Source organism: Stenella coeruleoalba, assembly GCF_951394435.1.
Source record: "Stenella coeruleoalba genome assembly, contig: scaffold_195, whole genome shotgun sequence".
Taxonomy (NCBI): Eukaryota; Metazoa; Chordata; class Mammalia; order Artiodactyla; family Delphinidae; genus Stenella; species Stenella coeruleoalba.
This window is the reverse complement of record NW_027645980.1, coordinates 529,061-551,368: the sequence shown is the minus strand read 5'-3', so window position 1 is coordinate 551,368 and position 22,308 is coordinate 529,061. Positions and strand designations below refer to the sequence as shown.

General features: G+C 43.8%; 1 long non-coding RNA gene across 9 annotated transcripts in view; it reads left to right on the top strand.

The window, feature by feature from the left end:
* The window catches only part of LOC307181412, a 505,184-nt gene that overhangs the window by 19,438 nt on the left and 463,438 nt on the right, over nt 1–22,308 (top strand). For all 9 annotated transcript variants that reach the window (XR_013826727.1, XR_013826728.1, XR_013826729.1 and 6 more), the window contains exon 2: nt 21,631–21,712. This is a non-coding gene — a long non-coding RNA (uncharacterized lncRNA). The remainder of the gene's footprint in view (nt 1–21,630; nt 21,713–22,308) is intronic.

Genomic DNA, 22,308 nt, shown 5'->3' with positions numbered 1-22,308 from the left:
ATTCAGGAAAAAACGCATACGCCCTTTTTGGCCAACTGCATCATTGTGGACGTTCTGCCTCTTTTCCTATGCTTTCAATGCAATTCCAGTCTACCTCCTGAAATCGGTTTCCTGCAATTCTGCCCCGCTTTCAAGTCCTCTTGGCAGCCTTACTTCAGTCTATTTTTGGACGATAGCTGTCATTTATAACTCTGCAGGTTTGTGAATTACAGTGCCCCTGAGCTCCTTTCTTCAACTCGCTTTCTTGTGACCTGGCCGCAACACCGCAGGATGTCTTCAGGCCCTAATCTGGTTCTGGCACGGCACGCTGAGCCTTTGGTTAATTCCTCTTCCTGGTGGGAAATGAGAGTTAAATTTGCCCATCCAGACACCTCCAGCTAGTCTCTCATTGGTTCTCGCTATTCCTGTTCATCTTCCACAGAAATTGCAAACTGGGCCAAACAGGAGGTTAAAGGGACTGACTCTCCAAGTCGGGAGAGTGTTAGTAAAGCGTCTGGAATGTTGCACCCGAGTACCAGGGTACGAAAACTGAGACATATTTGAACACGTCTCCCGTTCACATGGTTGATCATACTTGGGTTCCACATGCATGTTTTAGCTGAAGGAAGAATACCTTAAACCTGGAGAGTTAAGACCCGTGTAATGGGTACCATGCAATATGACTTCAAAGGGTCTTCATTTGCTCACCGAACCTCTCCAATCCTATCACTGCTGCGTTTATGTCCCTGTACACATGCTTGATTCTCTTTCAGAGACATAGCAATCCATAGGTCGTAAGATACTTACTAGTCAGGTACATTCTTAGGCGTTTAATATGCGGTGTTGAGTCCGTTTCGTTGAGCAAGGAGTAGCTCTTGTCTATTCCATATTTGGCTTAAGGAACTTTATCTGTGCTCATTTCAATCTCTGGTTTTATGCAGCACCCCAACTCACCTTTCCCCTTAAGCAAGCATAAGTTGGTTTTCTAAATTTGAGACCCTGTTCTGTTTTGGAATGCAGTTCCTGAGTAGCCAAGTTTACATTCCGTGTATTAGTGATATCTTATGATGTTTCTTTTTCTGTGTGACTTATTTCAGTTAGAATCATCATACCTGAATCCACTCATTGTGCTGCTAAGGGCCTGATGACACAGATTTCATTGCTGAGTGATATTGCTTTGTAAGTAAATACCACAACTTCTTTATCCATTTTTCACTTTCTGCGATGTTGAACTTGTACTGTAAACGAGGTTCTTGTAAACAGAGGCATTCCAAACTTTGGAGTGGCTGTGTCTTTTTCATTTTAATTTCCCTAAGCTATAGGACCATAAGTGGAAGTGCCCTAGGTTCTGTTGCTTTGTTTGTTAGTTGTTTCAGGAAACACCATACACTTCTCCCAAGTGGTTCTTGGCAATTTACATCCCGCCCATCAGCATAACAAGGCTCCCAGTTCTCCATGGCCTGTCCTGCCTTTCTGGATTTTACACTTTTTTCAGATGGCCCTTTTGACCGGGGGGAAGTGAGACTTCATTGTAGTGCAGATTTCATTTGCAAGCTTGCTTGGTTGGCCAAAAAGGGCGTATGCGTTTTTTCCTGAATATATTCAGGAAAAAACGCATACGCCCTTTTTGGCCAAGTGCATCATTGTGGACGTTCTGCCTCTTTTCCTATGCTTTCAATGCAATTCCAGTCTACCTCCTGAAATCGGTTTCCTGCAATTCTGCCCCACTTTCAAGTCCTCTTGGCAGCCTTACTTCAGTCTATTTTTGGATGATAGCTGTCATTTATAACACTGCAGGTTTGTGAATTACAGTGCCCCTGAGCTCCTTTCTTCAACTCGCTTTCTTTTGAGCTGGCCGCAACACCGCAGGATGGTTTCAGGCCCTAATCTGGTTCCGGCCCGGCATGCTGAGCCTTTGGTTAATTCCTCTTCCTGGTGGGAAATGAGAGTTAAATTTGCCCATCCAGACACCTCCAGCTAGTCTCTCATTGGTTCTCGCTATTCCTGTTCATCTTCCACAGAAATTGCAAACTGGGCCAAACAGGAGGTTAAAGGGACTGACTCTCCAAGTCGGGAGAGTGTTAGTAAAGCGTCTGGAATGTTGCACCCGAGTACCAGGGTACGAAAACTGAGACATATTTGAACACGTCTCCCGTTCACATGGTTGATCATACTTGGGTTCCACATGCATGTTTTAGCTGAAGGAAGAATACCTTAAACCTGGAGAGTTAAGACCCGTGTAAAGGGTACCATGCAATATGACTTCAAAGGGTCTTCATTTGCTCACCGAACCTCTCCAATCCTATCACTGCTGCGTTTATGTCCCTGTACACATGCTTGATTCTCTTTCAGAGACATAGCAATCCATAGGTCGTAAGATACTTACTAGTCAGGTACATTCTTAGGCGTTTAATATGCGGTGTTGAGTCCGTTTCGTTGAGCAAGGAGTAGCTCTTGTCTATTCCATATTTGGCTTAAGGAACTTTATCTGTGCTCATTTCAATCTCTGGTTTTATGCAGCACCCCAACTCACCTTTCCCCTTAAGCAAGCATAAGTTGGTTTTCTAAATTTGAGACCCTGTTCTGTTTTGGAATGCAGTTCCTGTGTAGCCAAGTTTACATTCCGTGTATTAGTGATATCTTATGATGTTTCTTTTTCTGTGTGACTTATTTCAGTTAGAATCATCATACCTGAATCCACTCATTGTGCTGCTAAGGGCCTGATGACACAGATTTCATTGTTGAGTGATATTGCTTTGTAAGTAAATACCACAACTTCTTTATCCATTTTTCACTTTCTGCGATGTTGAACTTGTACTGTAAACGAGGTTCTTGTAAACAGAGCCGTTCCAAACTTTGGGGTGGCTGTGTCTTTTTGATTTTAATTTCCCTAAGCTATAGGACCATAAGTGGAAGTGCCCTAGGTTCTGTTGCTTTTTTTGTTAGTTGTTTCAGGAAACACCATACACTTCTCCCAAGTGGTTCTTGGCAATTTACATCCCGCCCATCAGCATAACAAGGCTCCCAGTTCTCCATGGCCTGTCCTGCCTTTCTGGATTTTACACTTTTTTCAGATGGCCCTTTTGACCGGGGGGAAGTGAGACTTCATTGTAGTGCAGATTTCATTTGCAAGCTTGCTTGGTTGGCCAAAAAGGGCGTATGCGTTTTTTCCTGAATATATTCAGGAAAAAACGCATACGCCCTTTTTGGCCAAGTGCATCATTGTGGACGTTCTGCCTCTTTTCCTATGCTTTCAAAGCAATTCCAGTCTACCTCCTGAAATCGGTTTCCTGCAATTCTGCCCCGCTTTCAAGTCCTCTTGGCAGCCTTACTTCAGTCTATTTTTGGAGGATAGCTGTCATTTATAACTCTGCAGGTTTGTGAATTACAGTGTCCCTGAGCTCCTTTCTTCAACTCGCTTTCTTTTGAGCTGGCCGCAACACCGCAGGATGGCTTCAGGCCCTAATCTGGTTCCGGCCCGGCATGCTGAGCCTTTGGTTAATTCCTCTTCCTGGTGGGAAATGAGAGTTGAATTTGCCCGTCCAGACACCTCCAGCTAGTCTCTCATTGGTTCTCGCTATTCCTGTTCATCTTCCGCAGAAATTGCAAACTGGGCCAAACAGGAGGTTAAAGGGACTGACTCTCCAAGTCAGGAGAGTGTTAGTAAAGTGTCTGGAATGTTGCACACGAGTACCAGGGGAGGAAAACTGAGACATATTTGAACACGTCTCCCGTTCACATGGTTGATCATACTCTGGGTTCCACATGCATGTTTTAGCTGAAGGAAGAATACCTTAAACCTGGAGAGTTGAGACCCGTGTAATGGGTACCATGCAATATGACTTCAAAGGGTCTTCATTTGCTCACCGAACCTCTCCAATCCTATCACTGCTGCGTTTATGCCCCTGTACACACGCTTGATTCTCTTTTGGAGACATAGCAATCCATAGGTTTTAAGATACTTACTAGTCAGGTACATTCTTAGGCGTTTAATATGGGGTTTTGAGTCCATTTCGTTGAGCAAGGAGTAGCTCTTGTCTATTCCATATTTGGCTTAAGGAACTTTATCTGTGCTCATTTCAATCTCTGGTTTTATGCAGCACCCCAACTCACCTTTCCCCTTAAGCAAGCATAAGTTGGTTTTCTAAATTTGAGACCCTGTTCTGTTTTGGAATGCAGTTCCTGTGTAGCCAAGTTTACATTCCGTGTATTAGTGATATCTTATGATGTTTCTTTTTCTGTGTGACTTATTTCAGTTAGAATCATCATACCTGAATCCACTCATTGTGCTGCTAAGGGCCTGATGACACAGATTTCATTGCTGAGTGATATTGCTTTGTAAGTAAATACCACAACTTCTTTATCCATTTTTCACTTTCTGCGATGTTGAACTTGTACTGTAAACGAGGTTCTTGTAAACAGAGCCGTTCCAAACTTTGGGGTGGCTGTGTCTTTTTCATTTTAATTTCCCTAAGCTATAGGACCATAAGTGGAAGTGCCCTAGGTTCTGTTGCTTTGTTTTTTAGTTGTTTCAGGAAACACCATACACTTCTCCCAAGTGGTTCTTGGCAATTTTCATCCCGCCCATCAGCATAACAAGGCTCCCAGTTCTCCATGGCCTGTCCTGCCTTTCTGGATTTTACACTTTTTTCAGATGGCCCTTTTGACCGGGGGGAAGTGAGACTTCATTGTAGTGCAGATTTCCTTTGCAAGCTTGCTTGGTTGGCCAAAAAGGGCGTATGCGTTTTTTCCTGAATATATTCAGGAAAAAACGCATACGCCCTTTTTGGCCAAGTGCATCATTGTGGACGTTCTGCCTCTTTTCCTATGCTTTCAATGCAATTCCAGTCTACCTCCTGAAATCGGTTTCCTGCAATTCTGCCCCGCTTTCAAGTCCTCTTGGCAGCCTTACTTCAGTCTATTTTTGGACGATAGCTGTCATTTATAACTCTGCAGGTTTGTGAATTACAGTGCCCCTGAGCTCCTTTCTTCAACTCGCTTTCTTGTGACCTGGCCGCAACACCACAGGATGGCTTCAGGCCCTAATCTGGTTCCGGCCCGGCATGCTGAGACTTTGGTTAATTCCTCTTCCTGGTGGGAAATGAGAGTTGAATTTGCCCGTCCAGACACCTCCAGCTAGCCTCTCATTGGTTCTCGCTATTCCTGTTCATCTTCCGCAGAAATTGCAAACTGGGCCAAACAGGAGGTTAAAGGGACTGACTCTCCAAGTCGGGAGAGTGTTAGTAAAGCGTCTGGAATGTTGCACCCGAGTACCAGGGGAGGAAAACTGAGACATATTTGAACACATCTCCCGTTCACATGGTTGATCATACTCTGGGTTACACATGCATGTTTTAGCTGAAGGAAGAATACCTTAAACCTGGAGAGTTGAGACCCGTGTAATGGGTACCATGCAATATGACTTCAAAGGGTCTTCATTTGCTCACCGAACCTCTCCAATCCTATCACTGCTGCGTTTATGCCCCTGTACACACGCTTGATTCTCTTTTGGAGACATAGCAATCCATAGGTTTTAAGATACTTACTAGTCAGGTACATTCTTAGGCGTTTAATATGGGGTTTTGAGTCCATTTCGTTGAGCAAGGAGTAGCTCTTGTCTATTCCATATTTGGCTTAAGGAACTTTATCTGTGCTCATTTCAATCTCTGGTTTTATGCAGCACCCCAACTCACCTTTCCCCTTAAGCAAGCATAAGTTGGTTTTCTAAATTTGAGACCCTGTTCTGTTTTGGAATGCAGTTCCTGTGTAGCCAAGTTTACATTCCGTGTATTACTGATATCTTATGATGTTTCTTTTTCTGTGTGACTTATTTCAGTTAGAATCATCATACCTGAATCCACTCATTGTGCTGCTAAGGGCCTGATGACACAGATTTCATTGCTGAGTGATATTGCTTTGTAAGTAAATACCACAACTTCTTTATCCATTTTTCACTTTCTGCGATGTTGAACTTGTACTGTAAACGAGGTTCTTGTAAACAGAGCCGTTCCAAACTTTGGGGTGGCTGTGTCTTTTTCATTTTAATTTCCCTAAGCTATAGGACCATAAGTGGAAGTGCCCTAGGTTCTGTTGCTTTGTTTTTTAGTTGTTTCAGGAAACACCATACACTTCTCCCAAGTGGTTCTTGGCAATTTTCATCCCGCCCATCAGCATAACAAGGCTCCCAGTTCTCCATGGCCTGTCCTGCCTTTCTGGATTTTACACTTTTTTCAGATGGCCCTTTTGACCGGGGGGAAGTGAGACTTCATTGTAGTGCAGATTTCCTTTGCAAGCTTGCTTGGTTGGCCAAAAAGGGCGTATGCGTTTTTTCCTGAATATATTCAGGAAAAAACGCATACGCCCTTTTTGGCCAAGTGCATCATTGTGGACGTTCTGCCTCTTTTCCTATGCTTTCAATGCAATTCCAGTCTACCTCCTGAAATCGGTTTCCTGCAATTCTGCCCCGCTTTCAAGTCCTCTTGGCAGCCTTACTTCAGTCTATTTTTGGACGATAGCTGTCATTTATAACTCTGCAGGTTTGTGAATTACAGTGCCCCTGAGCTCCTTTCTTCAACTCGCTTTCTTGTGAGCTGGCCGCAACACCGCAGGATAGCTTCAGGCCCTAATCTGGTTCCGGCACGGCACGCTGAGCCTCTGGTTATTTCCTCTTCCTGGTGGGAAATGAGAGTTAAATTTGCCCGTCCAGACACCTCCAGCTAGCCTCTCATTGGTTCTCGCTATTCCTGTTCATCTTCCGCAGAAATTGCAAACTGGGCCAAACAGGAGGTTAAAGGCGCTGACTCTCCAAGTGGGGAGAGTGTTAGTAAAGCGTCTGGAATGTTGCACCCGAGTACCAGCGGAGGAAAACTGAGACATATTTGAACACGTCTCCCGATCTCATGGTTGATCATACTCTGGGTTCCACATGCATGTTTTAGCTGAAGGAAGAATACCTAAAACCTGGGTAGTTGAAACCCGTGGAATGGGTACCATACAATATGACTTCAAAGGGTCTTCATTTGCTCACCGAACCTCTCCAATCCTATCACTGCTGCGTTTATGCCCCTGTACACATGCTTGATTCTCTTTCGGAGACATAGCAATCTATAGGTTTTAAGATACTTACTAGTCAGGTACATTCTTAGGCGTTTAATATGCAGTGTTGAGTCCATTTTGTTGAGCAAGGAGTAGCTCTTGTCTATTCCATATTTGGCTTAAGGAACTTTATCTGTGCTCATTTCAATCTCTGGTTTTATGCAGCACCCCAACTCACCTTTCCCCTTAAGCAAGCATAAGTTGGTTTTCTAAATTTGAGACCCTGTTCTGTTCTGTAATTCAGTTCCTGTGTAGCCAAGTTTGCATTCCGTGTATTACTGATATCTTATGATGTTTCTTTTTCTGTGTGACTTATTTCAGTTAGAATCATCGTACCTGAATCCACTCATTATGCTGCTACGGGCCTGATGACATAGGTTTCATTGCTGAGTGATACTGCATTGTACGTAAGTACCACAAGTTCTTTATCCATTTTTCACTTTCTGTGATATTGAACTTGTACGGTAAACGAGGTTCTTGTAAACAGAGTCGTCCCAAACTTTGGGGTGGCTGTGTCTTTTTGATTTTAATTTCCCTAAGCTATAGGACCATAAGTGGAAGTGCCCTAGGCTCTGTTGCTTTGTTTTTTAGATGTTTCAGGAAACACCATACACTTCTCCCGAGTGTCTGTTGGCAATTTACATCCCGCCCATCAGCATAACAAGGCTCCCAGTTCTCCATGGCCTGTCCTGCCTTTCTGGATTTTACACTTTTTTCAGATGGCCCTTTTGACCGGGGGAAAGTGAGACTTCATTGTAGTGCAGATTTCATTTGCAAGCTTGCTTGGTTGGCCAAAAAGGGCGTATGCGTTTTTTCCTGAATATATTCAGGAAAAAACGCATACGCCCTTTTTGGCCAAGTGCATCATTGTGGACGTTATGCCTCTTTTCCTATGCTTTCAATGCAATTCCAGTCTACCTCCTGAAATCGGTTTCCTGCAATTCTGCCCCACTTTCAAGTCCTCTTGGCAGCCTTACTTCAGTCTATTTTTGGATGATAGCTGTCATTTATAACTCTGCAGGTTTGTGAATTACAGTGCCCCTGAGCTCCTTTCTTCAACTCGCTTTCTTTTGAGCTGGCCGCAACACCGCAGGATGGTTTCAGGCCCTAATCTGGTTCCGGCCCGGCATGCTGAGCCTTTGGTTAATTCCTCTTCCTGGTGGGAAATGAGAGTTAAATTTGCCCATCCAGACACCTCCAGCTAGTCTCTCATTGGTTCTCGCTATTCCTGTTCATCTTCCACAGAAATTGCAAACTGGGCCAAACAGGAGGTTAAAGGGACTGACTCTCCAAGTCGGGAGAGTGTTAGTAAAGCGTCTGGAATGTTGCACCCGAGTACCAGGGTACGAAAACTGAGACATATTTGAACACGTCTCCCGTTCACATGGTTGATCATACTTGGGTTCCACATGCATGTTTTAGCTGAAGGAAGAATACCTTAAACCTGGAGAGTTAAGACCCGTGTAATGGGTACCATGCAATATGACTTCAAAGGGTCTTCATTTGCTCACCGAACCTCTCCAATCCTATCACTGCTGCGTTTATGTCCCTGTACACATGCTTGATTCTCTTTCAGAGACATAGCAATCCATAGGTCGTAAGATACTTACTAGTCAGGTACATTCTTAGGCGTTTAATATGCGGTGTTGAGTCCGTTTCGTTGAGCAAGGAGTAGCTCTTGTCTATTCCATATTTGGCTTAAGGAACTTTATCTGTGCTCATTTCAATCTCTGGTTTTATGCAGCACCCCAACTCACCTTTCCCCTTAAGCAAGCATAAGTTGGTTTTCTAAATTTGAGACCCTGTTCTGTTTTGGAATGCAGTTCCTGTGTAGCCAAGTTTACATTCCGTGTATTAGTGATATCTTATGATGTTTCTTTTTCTGTGTGACTTATTTCAGTTAGAATCATCATACCTGAATCCACTCATTGTGCTGCTAAGGGCCTGATGACACAGATTTCATTGCTGAGTGATATTGCTTTGTAAGTAAATACCACAACTTCTTTATCCATTTTTCACTTTCTGCGATGTTGAACTTGTACTGTAAACGAGGTTCTTGTAAACAGAGCCGTTCCAAACTTTGGGGTGGCTGTGTCTTTTTCATTTTAATTTCCCTAAGCTATAGGACCATAAGTGGAAGTGCCCTAGGTTCTGTTGCTTTGTTTGTTAGTTGTTTCAGGAAACACCATACACTTCTCCCAAGTGGTTCTTGGCAATTTACATCCCGCCCATCAGCATAACAAGGCTCCCAGTTCTCCATGGCCTGTCCTGCCTTTCTGGATTTTACACTTTTTTCAGATGGCCCTTTTGACCGGGGGGAAGTGAGACTTCATTGTAGTGCAGATTTCCTTTGCAAGCTTGCTTGGTTGGCCAAAAAGGGCGTATGCGTTTTTTCCTGAATATATTCAGGAAAAAACGCATACGCCCTTTTTGGCCAAGTGCATCATTGTGGACGTTCTGCCTCTTTTCCTATGCTTTCAATGCAATTCCAGTCTACCTCCTGAAATCGGTTTCCTGCAATTCTGCCCCGCTTTCAAGTCCTCTTGGCAGCCTTACTTCAGTCTATTTTTGGACGATAGCTGTCATTTATAACTCTGCAGGTTTGTGAATTACAGTGCCCCTGAGCTCCTTTCTTCAACTCGCTTTCTTTTGAGCTGGCCGCAACACCGCAGGATGGTTTCAGGCCCTAATCTGGTTCCGGCCCGGCATGCTGAGCCTTTGGTTAATTCCTCTTCCTGGTGGGAAATGAGAGTTAAATTTGCCCATCCAGACACCTCCAGCTAGTCTCTCATTGGTTCTCGCTATTCCTGTTCATCTTCCACAGAAATTGCAAACTGGGCCAAACAGGAGGTTAAAGGGACTGACTCTCCAAGTCGGGAGAGTGTTAGTAAAGCGTCTGGAATGTTGCACCCGAGTACCAGGGTACGAAAACTGAGACATATTTGAACACGTCTCCCGTTCACATGGTTGATCATACTTGGGTTCCACATGCATGTTTTAGCTGAAGGAAGAATACCTTAAACCTGGAGAGTTAAGACCCGTGTAATGGGTACCATGCAATATGACTTCAAAGGGTCTTCATTTGCTCACCGAACCTCTCCAATCCTATCACTGCTGCGTTTATGTCCCTGTACACATGCTTGATTCTCTTTCAGAGACATAGCAATCCATAGGTCGTAAGATACTTACTAGTCAGGTACATTCTTAGGCGTTTAATATGCGGTGTTGAGTCCGTTTCGTTGAGCAAGGAGTAGCTCTTGTCTATTCCATATTTGGCTTAAGGAACTTTATCTGTGCTCATTTCAATCTCTGGTTTTATGCAGCACCCCAACTCACCTTTCCCCTTAAGCAAGCATAAGTTGGTTTTCTAAATTTGAGACCCTGTTCTGTTTTGGAATGCAGTTCCTGAGTAGCCAAGTTTACATTCCGTGTATTAGTGATATCTTATGATGTTTCTTTTTCTGTGTGACTTATTTCAGTTAGAATCATCATACCTGAATCCACTCATTGTGCTGCTAAGGGCCTGATGACACAGATTTCATTGCTGAGTGATATTGCTTTGTAAGTAAATACCACAACTTCTTTATCCATTTTTCACTTTCTGCGATGTTGAACTTGTACTGTAAACGAGGTTCTTGTAAACAGAGGCATTCCAAACTTTGGAGTGGCTGTGTCTTTTTCATTTTAATTTCCCTAAGCTATAGGACCATAAGTGGAAGTGCCCTAGGTTCTGTTGCTTTGTTTGTTAGTTGTTTCAGGAAACACCATACACTTCTCCCAAGTGGTTCTTGGCAATTTACATCCCGCCCATCAGCATAACAAGGCTCCCAGTTCTCCATGGCCTGTCCTGCCTTTCTGGATTTTACACTTTTTTCAGATGGCCCTTTTGACCGGGGGGAAGTGAGACTTCATTGTAGTGCAGATTTCATTTGCAAGCTTGCTTGGTTGGCCAAAAAGGGCGTATGCGTTTTTTCCTGAATATATTCAGGAAAAAACGCATACGCCCTTTTTGGCCAAGTGCATCATTGTGGACGTTCTGCCTCTTTTCCTATGCTTTCAATGCAATTCCAGTCTACCTCCTGAAATCGGTTTCCTGCAATTCTGCCCCACTTTCAAGTCCTCTTGGCAGCCTTACTTCAGTCTATTTTTGGATGATAGCTGTCATTTATAACACTGCAGGTTTGTGAATTACAGTGCCCCTGAGCTCCTTTCTTCAACTCGCTTTCTTTTGAGCTGGCCGCAACACCGCAGGATGGTTTCAGGCCCTAATCTGGTTCCGGCCCGGCATGCTGAGCCTTTGGTTAATTCCTCTTCCTGGTGGGAAATGAGAGTTAAATTTGCCCATCCAGACACCTCCAGCTAGTCTCTCATTGGTTCTCGCTATTCCTGTTCATCTTCCACAGAAATTGCAAACTGGGCCAAACAGGAGGTTAAAGGGACTGACTCTCCAAGTCGGGAGAGTGTTAGTAAAGCGTCTGGAATGTTGCACCCGAGTACCAGGGTACGAAAACTGAGACATATTTGAACACGTCTCCCGTTCACATGGTTGATCATACTTGGGTTCCACATGCATGTTTTAGCTGAAGGAAGAATACCTTAAACCTGGAGAGTTAAGACCCGTGTAAAGGGTACCATGCAATATGACTTCAAAGGGTCTTCATTTGCTCACCGAACCTCTCCAATCCTATCACTGCTGCGTTTATGTCCCTGTACACATGCTTGATTCTCTTTCAGAGACATAGCAATCCATAGGTCGTAAGATACTTACTAGTCAGGTACATTCTTAGGCGTTTAATATGCGGTGTTGAGTCCGTTTCGTTGAGCAAGGAGTAGCTCTTGTCTATTCCATATTTGGCTTAAGGAACTTTATCTGTGCTCATTTCAATCTCTGGTTTTATGCAGCACCCCAACTCACCTTTCCCCTTAAGCAAGCATAAGTTGGTTTTCTAAATTTGAGACCCTGTTCTGTTTTGGAATGCAGTTCCTGTGTAGCCAAGTTTACATTCCGTGTATTAGTGATATCTTATGATGTTTCTTTTTCTGTGTGACTTATTTCAGTTAGAATCATCATACCTGAATCCACTCATTGTGCTGCTAAGGGCCTGATGACACAGATTTCATTGTTGAGTGATATTGCTTTGTAAGTAAATACCACAACTTCTTTATCCATTTTTCACTTTCTGCGATGTTGAACTTGTACTGTAAACGAGGTTCTTGTAAACAGAGCCGTTCCAAACTTTGGGGTGGCTGTGTCTTTTTGATTTTAATTTCCCTAAGCTATAGGACCATAAGTGGAAGTGCCCTAGGTTCTGTTGCTTTTTTTGTTAGTTGTTTCAGGAAACACCATACACTTCTCCCAAGTGGTTCTTGGCAATTTACATCCCGCCCATCAGCATAACAAGGCTCCCAGTTCTCCATGGCCTGTCCTGCCTTTCTGGATTTTACACTTTTTTCAGATGGCCCTTTTGACCGGGGGGAAGTGAGACTTCATTGTAGTGCAGATTTCATTTGCAAGCTTGCTTGGTTGGCCAAAAAGGGCGTATGCGTTTTTTCCTGAATATATTCAGGAAAAAACGCATACGCCCTTTTTGGCCAAGTGCATCATTGTGGACGTTCTGCCTCTTTTCCTATGCTTTCAATGCAATTCCAGTCTACCTCCTGAAATCAGTTTCCTGCAATTCTGCCCCGCTTTCAAGTCCTCTTGGCAGCCTTACTTCAGTCTATTTTTGGAGGATAGCTGTCATTTATAACTCTGCAGGTTTGTGAATTACAGTGTCCCTGAGCTCCTTTCTTCAACTCGCTTTCTTTTGAGCTGGCCGCAACACCGCAGGATGGCTTCAGGCCCTAATCTGGTTCCGGCCCGGCATGCTGAGCCTTTGGTTAATTCCTCTTCCTGGTGGGAAATGAGAGTTGAATTTGCCCGTCCAGACACCTCCAGCTAGTCTCTCATTGGTTCTCGCTATTCCTGTTCATCTTCCACAGAAATTGCAAACTGGGCCAAACAGGAGGTTAAAGGGACTGACTCTCCAAGTCAGGAGAGTGTTAGTAAAGTGTCTGGAATGTTGCACCCGAGTACCAGGGGAGGAAAACTGAGACATATTTGAACACGTCTCCCGTTCACATGGTTGATCATACTCTGGGTTCCACATGCATGTTTTAGCTGAAGGAAGAATACCTTAAACCTGGAGAGTTGAGACCCGTGTAATGGGTACCATGCAATATGACTTCAAAGGGTCTTCATTTGCTCACCGAACCTCTCCAATCCTATCACTGCTGCGTTTATGCCCCTGTACACACGCTTGATTCTCTTTTGGAGACATAGCAATCCATAGGTTTTAAGATACTTACTAGTCAGGTACATTCTTAGGCGTTTAATATGGGGTTTTGAGTCCATTTCGTTGAGCAAGGAGTAGCTCTTGTCTATTCCATATTTGGCTTAAGGAACTTTATCTGTGCTCATTTCAATCTCTGGTTTTATGCAGCACCCCAACTCACCTTTCCCCTTAAGCAAGCATAAGTTGGTTTTCTAAATTTGAGACCCTGTTCTGTTTTGGAATGCAGTTCCTGTGTAGCCAAGTTTACATTCCGTGTATTAGTGATATCTTATGATGTTTCTTTTTCTGTGTGACTTATTTCAGTTAGAATCATCATACCTGAATCCACTCATTGTGCTGCTAAGGGCCTGATGACACAGATTTCATTGCTGAGTGATATTGCTTTGTAAGTAAATACCACAACTTCTTTATCCATTTTTCACTTTCTGCGATGTTGAACTTGTACTGTAAACGAGGTTCTTGTAAACAGAGCCGTTCCAAACTTTGGGGTGGCTGTGTCTTTTTCATTTTAATTTCCCTAAGCTATAGGACCATAAGTGGAAGTGCCCTAGGTTCTGTTGCTTTGTTTTTTAGTTGTTTCAGGAAACACCATACACTTCTCCCAAGTGGTTCTTGGCAATTTTCATCCCGCCCATCAGCATAACAAGGCTCCCAGTTCTCCATGGCCTGTCCTGCCTTTCTGGATTTTACACTTTTTTCAGATGGCCCTTTTGACCGGGGGGAAGTGAGACTTCATTGTAGTGCAGATTTCCTTTGCAAGCTTGCTTGGTTGGCCAAAAAGGGCGTATGCATTTTTTCCTGAATATATTCAGGAAAAATATATTCAGGAAAAAACGCATACGCCCTTTTTGGCCAAGTGCATCATTGTGGACGTTCTGCCTCTTTTCCTATGCTTTCAATGCAATTCCAGTCTACCTCCTGAAATCGGGTTCCTGCAATTCTGCCCCGCTTTCAAGTCCTCTTGGCAGCCTTACTTCAGTCTATTTTTGGACGATAGCTGTCATTTATAACTCTGCAGGTTTGTGAATTACAGTGCCCCTGAGCTCCTTTCTTCAACTCGCTTTCTTGTGAGCTGGCCGCAACACCGCAGGATAGCTTCAGGCCCTAATCTGGTTCCGGCACGGCACGCTGAGCCTCTGGTTATTTCCTCTTCCTGGTGGGAAATGAGAGTTAAATTTGCCCGTCCAGACACCTCCAGCTAGCCTCTCATTGGTTCTCGCTATTCCTGTTCATCTTCCGCAGAAATTGCAAACTGGGCCAAACAGGAGGTTAAAGGCGCTGACTCTCCAAGTGGGGAGAGTGTTAGTAAAGCGTCTGGAATGTTGCACCCGAGTACCAGGGGAGGAAAACTGAGACATATTTGAACACGTCTCCCGATCTCATGGTTGATCATACTCTGGGTTCCACATGCATGTTTTAGCTGAAGGAAGAATACCTAAAACCTGGGTAGTTGAAACCCGTGGAATGGGTACCATGCAATATGACTTCAAAGGGTCTTCATTTGCTCACCGAACCTCTCCAATCCTATCACTGCTGCGTTTATGCCCCTGTACACATGCTTGATTCTCTTTCGGAGACATAGCAATCTATAGGTTTTAAGATACTTACTAGTCAGGTACATTCTTAGGCGTTTAATATGCAGTGTTGAGTCCATTTTGTTGAGCAAGGAGTAGCTCTTGTCTATTCCATATTTGGCTTAAGGAACTTTATCTGTGCTCATTTCAATCTCTGGTTTTATGCAGCACCCGAACTCACCTTTCCCCTTAAGCAAGCATAAGTTGGTTTTCTAAATTTGAGACCCTGTTCTGTTCTGTAATTCAGTTCCTGTGTAGCCAAGTTTGCATTCCGTGTATTACTGATATCTTATGATGTTTCTTTTTCTGTGTGACTTATTTCAGTTAGAATCATCGTACCTGAATCCACTCATTATGCTGCTACGGGCCTGATGACATAGGTTTCATTGCTGAGTGATACTGCATTGTACGTAAGTACCACAAGTTCTTTATCCATTTTTCACTTTCTGTGATATTGAACTTGTACGGTAAACGAGGTTCTTGTAAACAGAGTCGTCCCAAACTTTGGGGTGGCTGTGTCTTTTTGATTTTAATTTCCCTAAGCTATAGGACCATAAGTGGAAGTGCCCTAGGCTCTGTTGCTTTGTTTTTTAGATGTTTCAGGAAACACCATACACTTCTCCCGAGTGTCTGTTGGCAATTTACATCCCGCCCATCAGCATAACAAGGCTCCCAGTTCTCCATGGCCTGTCCTGCCTTTCTGGATTTTACACTTTTTTCAGATGGCCCTTTTGACCGGGGGGAAGTGAGACTTCATTGTAGTGCAGATTTCCTTTGCAAGTTTGCTTGGTTGGCCAAAAAGGGCGTATGCGTTTTTTCCTGAATATATTCAGGAAAAAACGCATACGCCCTTTTTGGCCAAGTGCATCATTGTGGACGTTCTGCCTCTTTTCCTATGCTTTCAATGCAATTCCAATCTACCTCCTGAAATTGGTTTCCTGCAATTCTGCCCCGCTTTCAAGTCCTCTTGGCAGCCTTACTTCAGTCTATTTTTGGACGATAGCTGTCATTTATAACTCTGCAGGTTTGTGAATTACAGTGCCCCTGAGCTCCTTTCTGCAACTCGCTTTCTTGTGACCTGGCCGCAACACCGCAGGATGTCTTCAGGCCCTAATCTGGTTCCGGCACGGCACGCTGAGCCTTTGGTTAATTCCTCTTCCTAGTGGGAAATGAGAGTTAAATTTGCCCGTCCAGACACCTCCAGCTAGTCTCTCATTGGTTCTCGCTATTCCTGTTCATCTTCCGCAGAAATTGCAAACTGGGCCAAACAGAAGGTTAAAGGGACTGACTCTCCAAGTCGGGAGAGTGTTAGTAAAGCGTCTGGAATGTTGCACCCGAGTACCAGTGTAGGAAAACTGAGACATATTTGAACACGTCTCCCGATCACATGGTTGATCATACTCTGGGTTCCACATGCATGTTTTAGCTGAAGGAAGAATACCTTAAACCTGGAGAGTTGAGACCCGTGGAATGGGTACCATGCAATATGACTTCAAAGGGTCTTCATTTGCTCACCGAACCTCTCCAATCCTATCACAGCTGCGTTTATGCCCCTGTACACATGATTGATTCTCTTTCGGAGACATAGCAATCCATAGGTTTTAAGATACTTACTAGTCAGGTACATTCTTTGGCGTTTAATATGCGGTGTTGAGTCCATTTCGTTGAGCAAGGAGTAGCTCTTGTCTATTCCATATTTGGCTTAAGGAACTTTATCTGTGCTCATTTCAATCTCTGGTTTTATGCAGCACCCCAACTCACCTTTCCCCTTAAGCAAGCATAAGTTGGTTTTCTAAATTTGAGACCCTGTTCTGTTCTGTAATTCAGTTCCTGTGTAGCCAAGTTTACATTCCGTGTATTACTGATATCTTATGATGTTTCTTTTTCTGTGTGACTTATTTCAGTTAGAATCATCATACCTGAATCCACTCATTGTGCTGCTAAGGGCCTGATGACACAGATTTCATTGCTGAGTGATATTGCTTTGTAAGTAAATACCACAACTTCTTTATCCATTTTTCACTTTCTGCGATGTTGAACTTGTACTGTAAACGAGGTTCTTGTAAACAGAGCCGTTCGAAAATTTGGGGTGGCTGTGTCTTTTTGATTTTAAATTCCCTAAGCTATAGGACCATAAGTGGAAGTGCCCTAGGCTCTCTTGCTTTGTTTTTTAGATGTTTCAGGAAACACCATACACTTCTCCCGAGTGTTTGTTGGCAATTTACATCCCGCCCTTCAGCATAACAAGGCTGCCAGTTCCCCATGGCCTGTCCTGCCTTTCTGGATTTTACACTTTTTTCAGATGGCCCTTTTGACCGGGGGGAAGTGAGACTTCATTGTAGTGCAGATTTCCTTTGCAAGCTTGCTTGGTTGGCCAAAAAGGGCGTATGCGTTTTTTCCTGAATATATTCAGGAAAAAACGCATACGCCCTTTTTGGCCAAGTGCATCATTGTGGACGTTCTGCCTCTTTTCCTATGCTTTCAATGCAATTCCAGTCTACCTCCTGAAATCGGTTTCCTGCAATTCTGCCCCGCTTTCAAGTCCTCTTGGCAGCCTTACTTCAGTCTATTTTTGGACGATAGCTGTCATTTATAACTCTGCAGGTTTGTGAATTACAGTGCCCCTGAGCTCCTTTCTTCAACTCGCTTTCTTGTGACCTGGCCGCAACACCGCAGGATGGCTTCAGGCCCTAATCTGGTTCCGGCCCGGCATGCTGAGCCTTTGGTTAATTCCTCTTCCTGGTGGGAAATGAGAGTTAAATTTGCCCGTCCAGACACCTGCAGCTAGCCTCTCATTGGTTCTCGCTATTCCCGTTCATCTTCCGCAGAAATTGCAAACTGGGCCAAAAAGGAGGTTAAAGGCGCGGACTCTCCAGGTGGGGAGAGTGTTAGTAAAGCGTCTGGAATGTTGCACCCGAGTACCAGGGGACGAAAACTGAGACATATTTGAACACGTCTCCCGATCACATGGTTGATCATACTCTGGGTTCCACATGCATGTTTTAGCTGAAGGAAGAATACCTAAAACCTGGGTAGTTGAAACCCGTGGAATGGGTACAATGCAATATGACTTCAAAGGGTCTTCATTTGCTCACCGAACCTCTCCAATCCTATCACTGCTGCGTTTATGCCCCTGTACACATGCTTGATTCTCTTTCGGAGACATAGCAATCTATAGGTTTTAAGATACTTACTGGTCAGGTACATTCTTAGGCGTTTAATATGCGGTGTTGAGTCCATTTCGTTGAGCAAGGAGTAGCTCTTGTCTATTCCATATTTGGCTTAAGGAACTTTATCTGTGCTCATTTCAATCTCTGGTTTTATGCAGCACCCCAACTCACCTTTCCCCTTAAGCAAGCATAAGTTGGTTTTCTAAATTTGAGACCCTGTTCTGTTCTGTAATTCAGTTCCTGTGTAGCCAACTTTACATTCCGTGTATTACTGATATCTTATGATGTTTCTTTTTCTGTGTGACTTATTTCAGTTAGAATCATCATACCTGAATCCACTCATTATGCTGCTACGGGCCTGATGACATAGGTTTCATTGCTGAGTGATACTGCATTGTACGTAAGTACCACAAGTTCTTTATCCATTTTTCACTTTCTGTGATATTGAACTTGTACGGTAAACGAGGTTCTTGTAAACAGAGGCGTCCCAAACTTTGGGGTGGCTGTGTCTTTTTGATTTTAATTTCCCTAAGCTATAGGACCATAAGTGGAAGTGCCCTAGGTTCTGTTGCTTTGTTTTTTAGATGTTTCAGGAAACACCATACACTTCTCCCGAGTGTCTGTTGGCAATTTACATCCCGCCCATCAGCATAACAAGGCTCCCAGTTCTCCATGGCCTGTCCTGCCTTTCTGGATTTTACACTTTTTTCAGATGGCCCTTTTGACCGGGGGGAAGTGAGACTTCATTGTAGTGCAGATTTCCTTTGCAAGTTTGCTTGGTTGGCCAAAAAGTGCGTATGCGTTTTTTCCTGAATATATTCAGGAAAAAACGCATACGCCCTTTTTGGTCAAGTGCATCATTGTGGACGTTCTGCCTCTTTTCCTATGCTTTCAATGCAATTCCAATCTACCTCCTGAAATCGGTTTCCTGCAATTCTGCCCCGCTTTCAAGTCCTCTTGGCAGCCTTACTTCAGTCTATTTTTGGACGATAGCTGTCATTTATAACTCTGCAGGTTTGTGAATTACAGTGCCCCTGAGCTCCTTTCTTCAACTCGCTTTCTTGTGACCTGGCCGCAACACCGCAGGATGTCTTCAGGCCCTAATCTGGTTCTGGCACGGCACGCTGAGCCTTTGGTTAATTCCTCTTCCTGGTGGGAAATGAGAGTTAAATTTGCCCGTTCAGACACCTCCAGCTAGTCTCTCATTGGTTCTCGCTATTCCTGTTCATCTTCCGCAGAAATTGGAAACTGGGCCAAACAGGAGGTTAAAGGGACTGACTCTCCAAGTCGGGAGAGTGTTAGTAAAGCGTCTGGAATGTTGCACCCGAGTACCAGGGGAGGAAAACTGAGACATATTTGAACACGTCTCCCGTTCACATGGTTGATCATACTCTGGGTTCCACATGCATGTTTTAGCTGAAGGAAGAATACCTTAAACCTGGAGAGTTGAGACCCGTGTAATGGGTACCATGCAATATGACTTCAAAGGGTCTTCATTTGCTCACCGAACCTCTCCAATCCTATCACTGCTGCGTTTATGCCCCTGTACACACGCTTGATTCTCTTTTGGAGACATAGCAATCTATAGGTTTTAAGATACTTACTAGTCAGGTACATTCTTAGGCGTTTAATATGGGGTTTTGAGTCCATTTCGTTGAGCAAGGAGTAGCTCTTGTCTATTCCATATTTGGCTTAAGGAACTTTATCTGTGCTCATTTCAATCTCTGGTTTTATGCAGCACCCGAACTCACCTTTACCCTTAAGCAAGCATAAGTTGGTTTTCTAAATTTGAGACCCTGTTCTGTTCTGTAATTCAGTTCCTGTGTAGCCAAGTTTACATTCCGTGTCTTACTGATATCTTATGATGTTTCTTTTTCTGTGTGACTTATTTCAGTTAGAATCATCATACCTGAATCCACTCATTGTGCTGCTAAGGTCCTGATGACACAGATTTCATTGCTGAGTGATATTGCTTTGTAAGTAAATACCACAACTTCTTTATCCATTTTTCACTTTCTGCGATGTTGAACTTGTGCTGTAAACGAGGTTCTTGTAAACAGAGCCGTTCCGAACTTTGAGGTGGCTGTGTCTTTTTGATTTTAATTTCCCTAAGCTATAGGACCATAAGTGGAAGTGCACTAGGTTCTGTTGCTTTGTTTTTTAGATGTTTCAGGAAACACCATACACTTCTCCCGAGTGGTTGTTGGCAATTTACATCCCGCCCATCAGCATAACAAGGCTCCCAGTTCTCCATGGCCTGTCCTGCCTTTCTGGATTTTAGACTTTTTTCAGATGGCCCTTTTGACCGGGTGGAAGTGAGACTTCATTGTAGTGCAGATTTCCTTTGCAAGCTTGCTTGGTTGGCCAAAAAGGGCGTATGCGTTTTTTCCTGAATATATTCAGGAAAAAACGCATACGCCCTTTTTGGCCAAGTGCATCATTGTGGACGTTCTGCCTCTTTTCCTATGCTTTCAATGCAATTCCAGTCTACCTCCTGAAATCGGTTTCCTGCAATTCTGCCCCGCTTTCAAGTCCTCTTGGCAGCCTTACTTCAGTATATTTTTGGACGATAGCTGTCATTTATAAGTCTGCAGGTTTGTGAATTACAGTGCCCCTGAGCTCCTTTCTTCAACTCGCTTTCTTGTGACCTGGCCGCAACACCGCAGGATGGCTTCAGGCCCTAATCTGGTTCCGGCACGGCACACTGAGCCTTTGGTTATTTCCTCTTCCTGGTGGGAAATGAGAGTTAAATTTGCCCGTCCAGACACCTCCAGCTAGCCTCTCATTGGTTCTCGCTCTTCCTGTTCATCTTCCGCAGAAATTGCAAACTGGGCCAAACAGGAGGTTAAAGGCGCTGACTCTCCAAGTGGGGAGAGTGTTAGTAAAGCGTCTGGAATGTTGCACCCGAGTTCCAGGGGAGGAAAACTGAGACATATTTGAACACGTCTCCCATTGACATGGTTGATCATACTTGGGTTCCACATGCATGTTTTAGCTGAAGGAAGAATACCTAAAACCTGGGTAGTTGAAACCCGTGGAATGGGTACCATGCAATATGACTTCAAAGGGTCTTCATTTGCTCACCGCACCTCTCCAATCCTATCACTGCTGCGTTTATGCCCCTGTACACATGCTTGATTCTCTTTCGGAGACATAGCAATCCATAGGTTTTAAGATACTTACTAGTCAGGTACATTCCTAGGCGTTTAATATGGAGTGTTGAGTCCATTTCGTTGAGCAAGGAGTAGCTCTTGTCTATTCCATATTTGGCTTAAGGAACTTTATCTGTGCTCATTTCAATCTCTGGCTTTATGCAGCACCCCAACTCACCTTTCCCCTTAAGCAAGCATAAATTGGTTTTCTAAATTTGAGACCCTGTTCTGTTCTGTAATTCAGTTCCTGTGTAGCCAAGTTTACATTCCGTGTATTACTGATATCTTATGATGTTTCTGTTTCTGTGTGACTTATTTCAGTTAGAATCATCATACCTGAATCCACTCATTGTGCTGCTAAGGGCCTGATGACACAGATTTCATTGCTGAGTGATATTGCTTTTTAAGTAAATACCACAACTTCTTTATCCATTTTTCACTTTCTGCGATGTTGAACTTGTACTGTAAACGAGGTTCTTGTAAACAGAGGCGTCCCAAACATTGGGGTGGCTGTGTCTTTTTGATTTTAATTTCCCTAAGCTATAAGACCATAAGTGGCAGTGCCCTAGGCTCTGTTGCTTTGTTTTTTAGATGTTTCAGGAAACACCATACACTTCTCCTGAGTGTCTGATGGTAATTTACATCCCGCCCATCAGCATAACAAGGCTCCCAGTTCTCCATGGCCTGTCCTGCCTTTCTGGATTTTACACTTTTTTCAGATGGCCCTTTTGACCGGGGGGAAGTGAGACTTCATTGTAGTGCAGATTTCCTTTGCAAGCTTGCTTGGTTGGCCAAAAAGTGCGTATGCGTTTTTTCCTGAATATATTCAGGAAAAAACGCATACGCCCTTTTTGACCAAGTGCATCATTGTGGACGTTCTGCCTCTTTTCCTATGCCTTCAATGCAATTCCAGTCTACCTCCTGAAATCGGTTTCCTGCAATTCTGCCCCGCTTTCAAGTCCTCTTGGCAGCCTTACTTCAGTCTATTTTTGGACGATAGCTG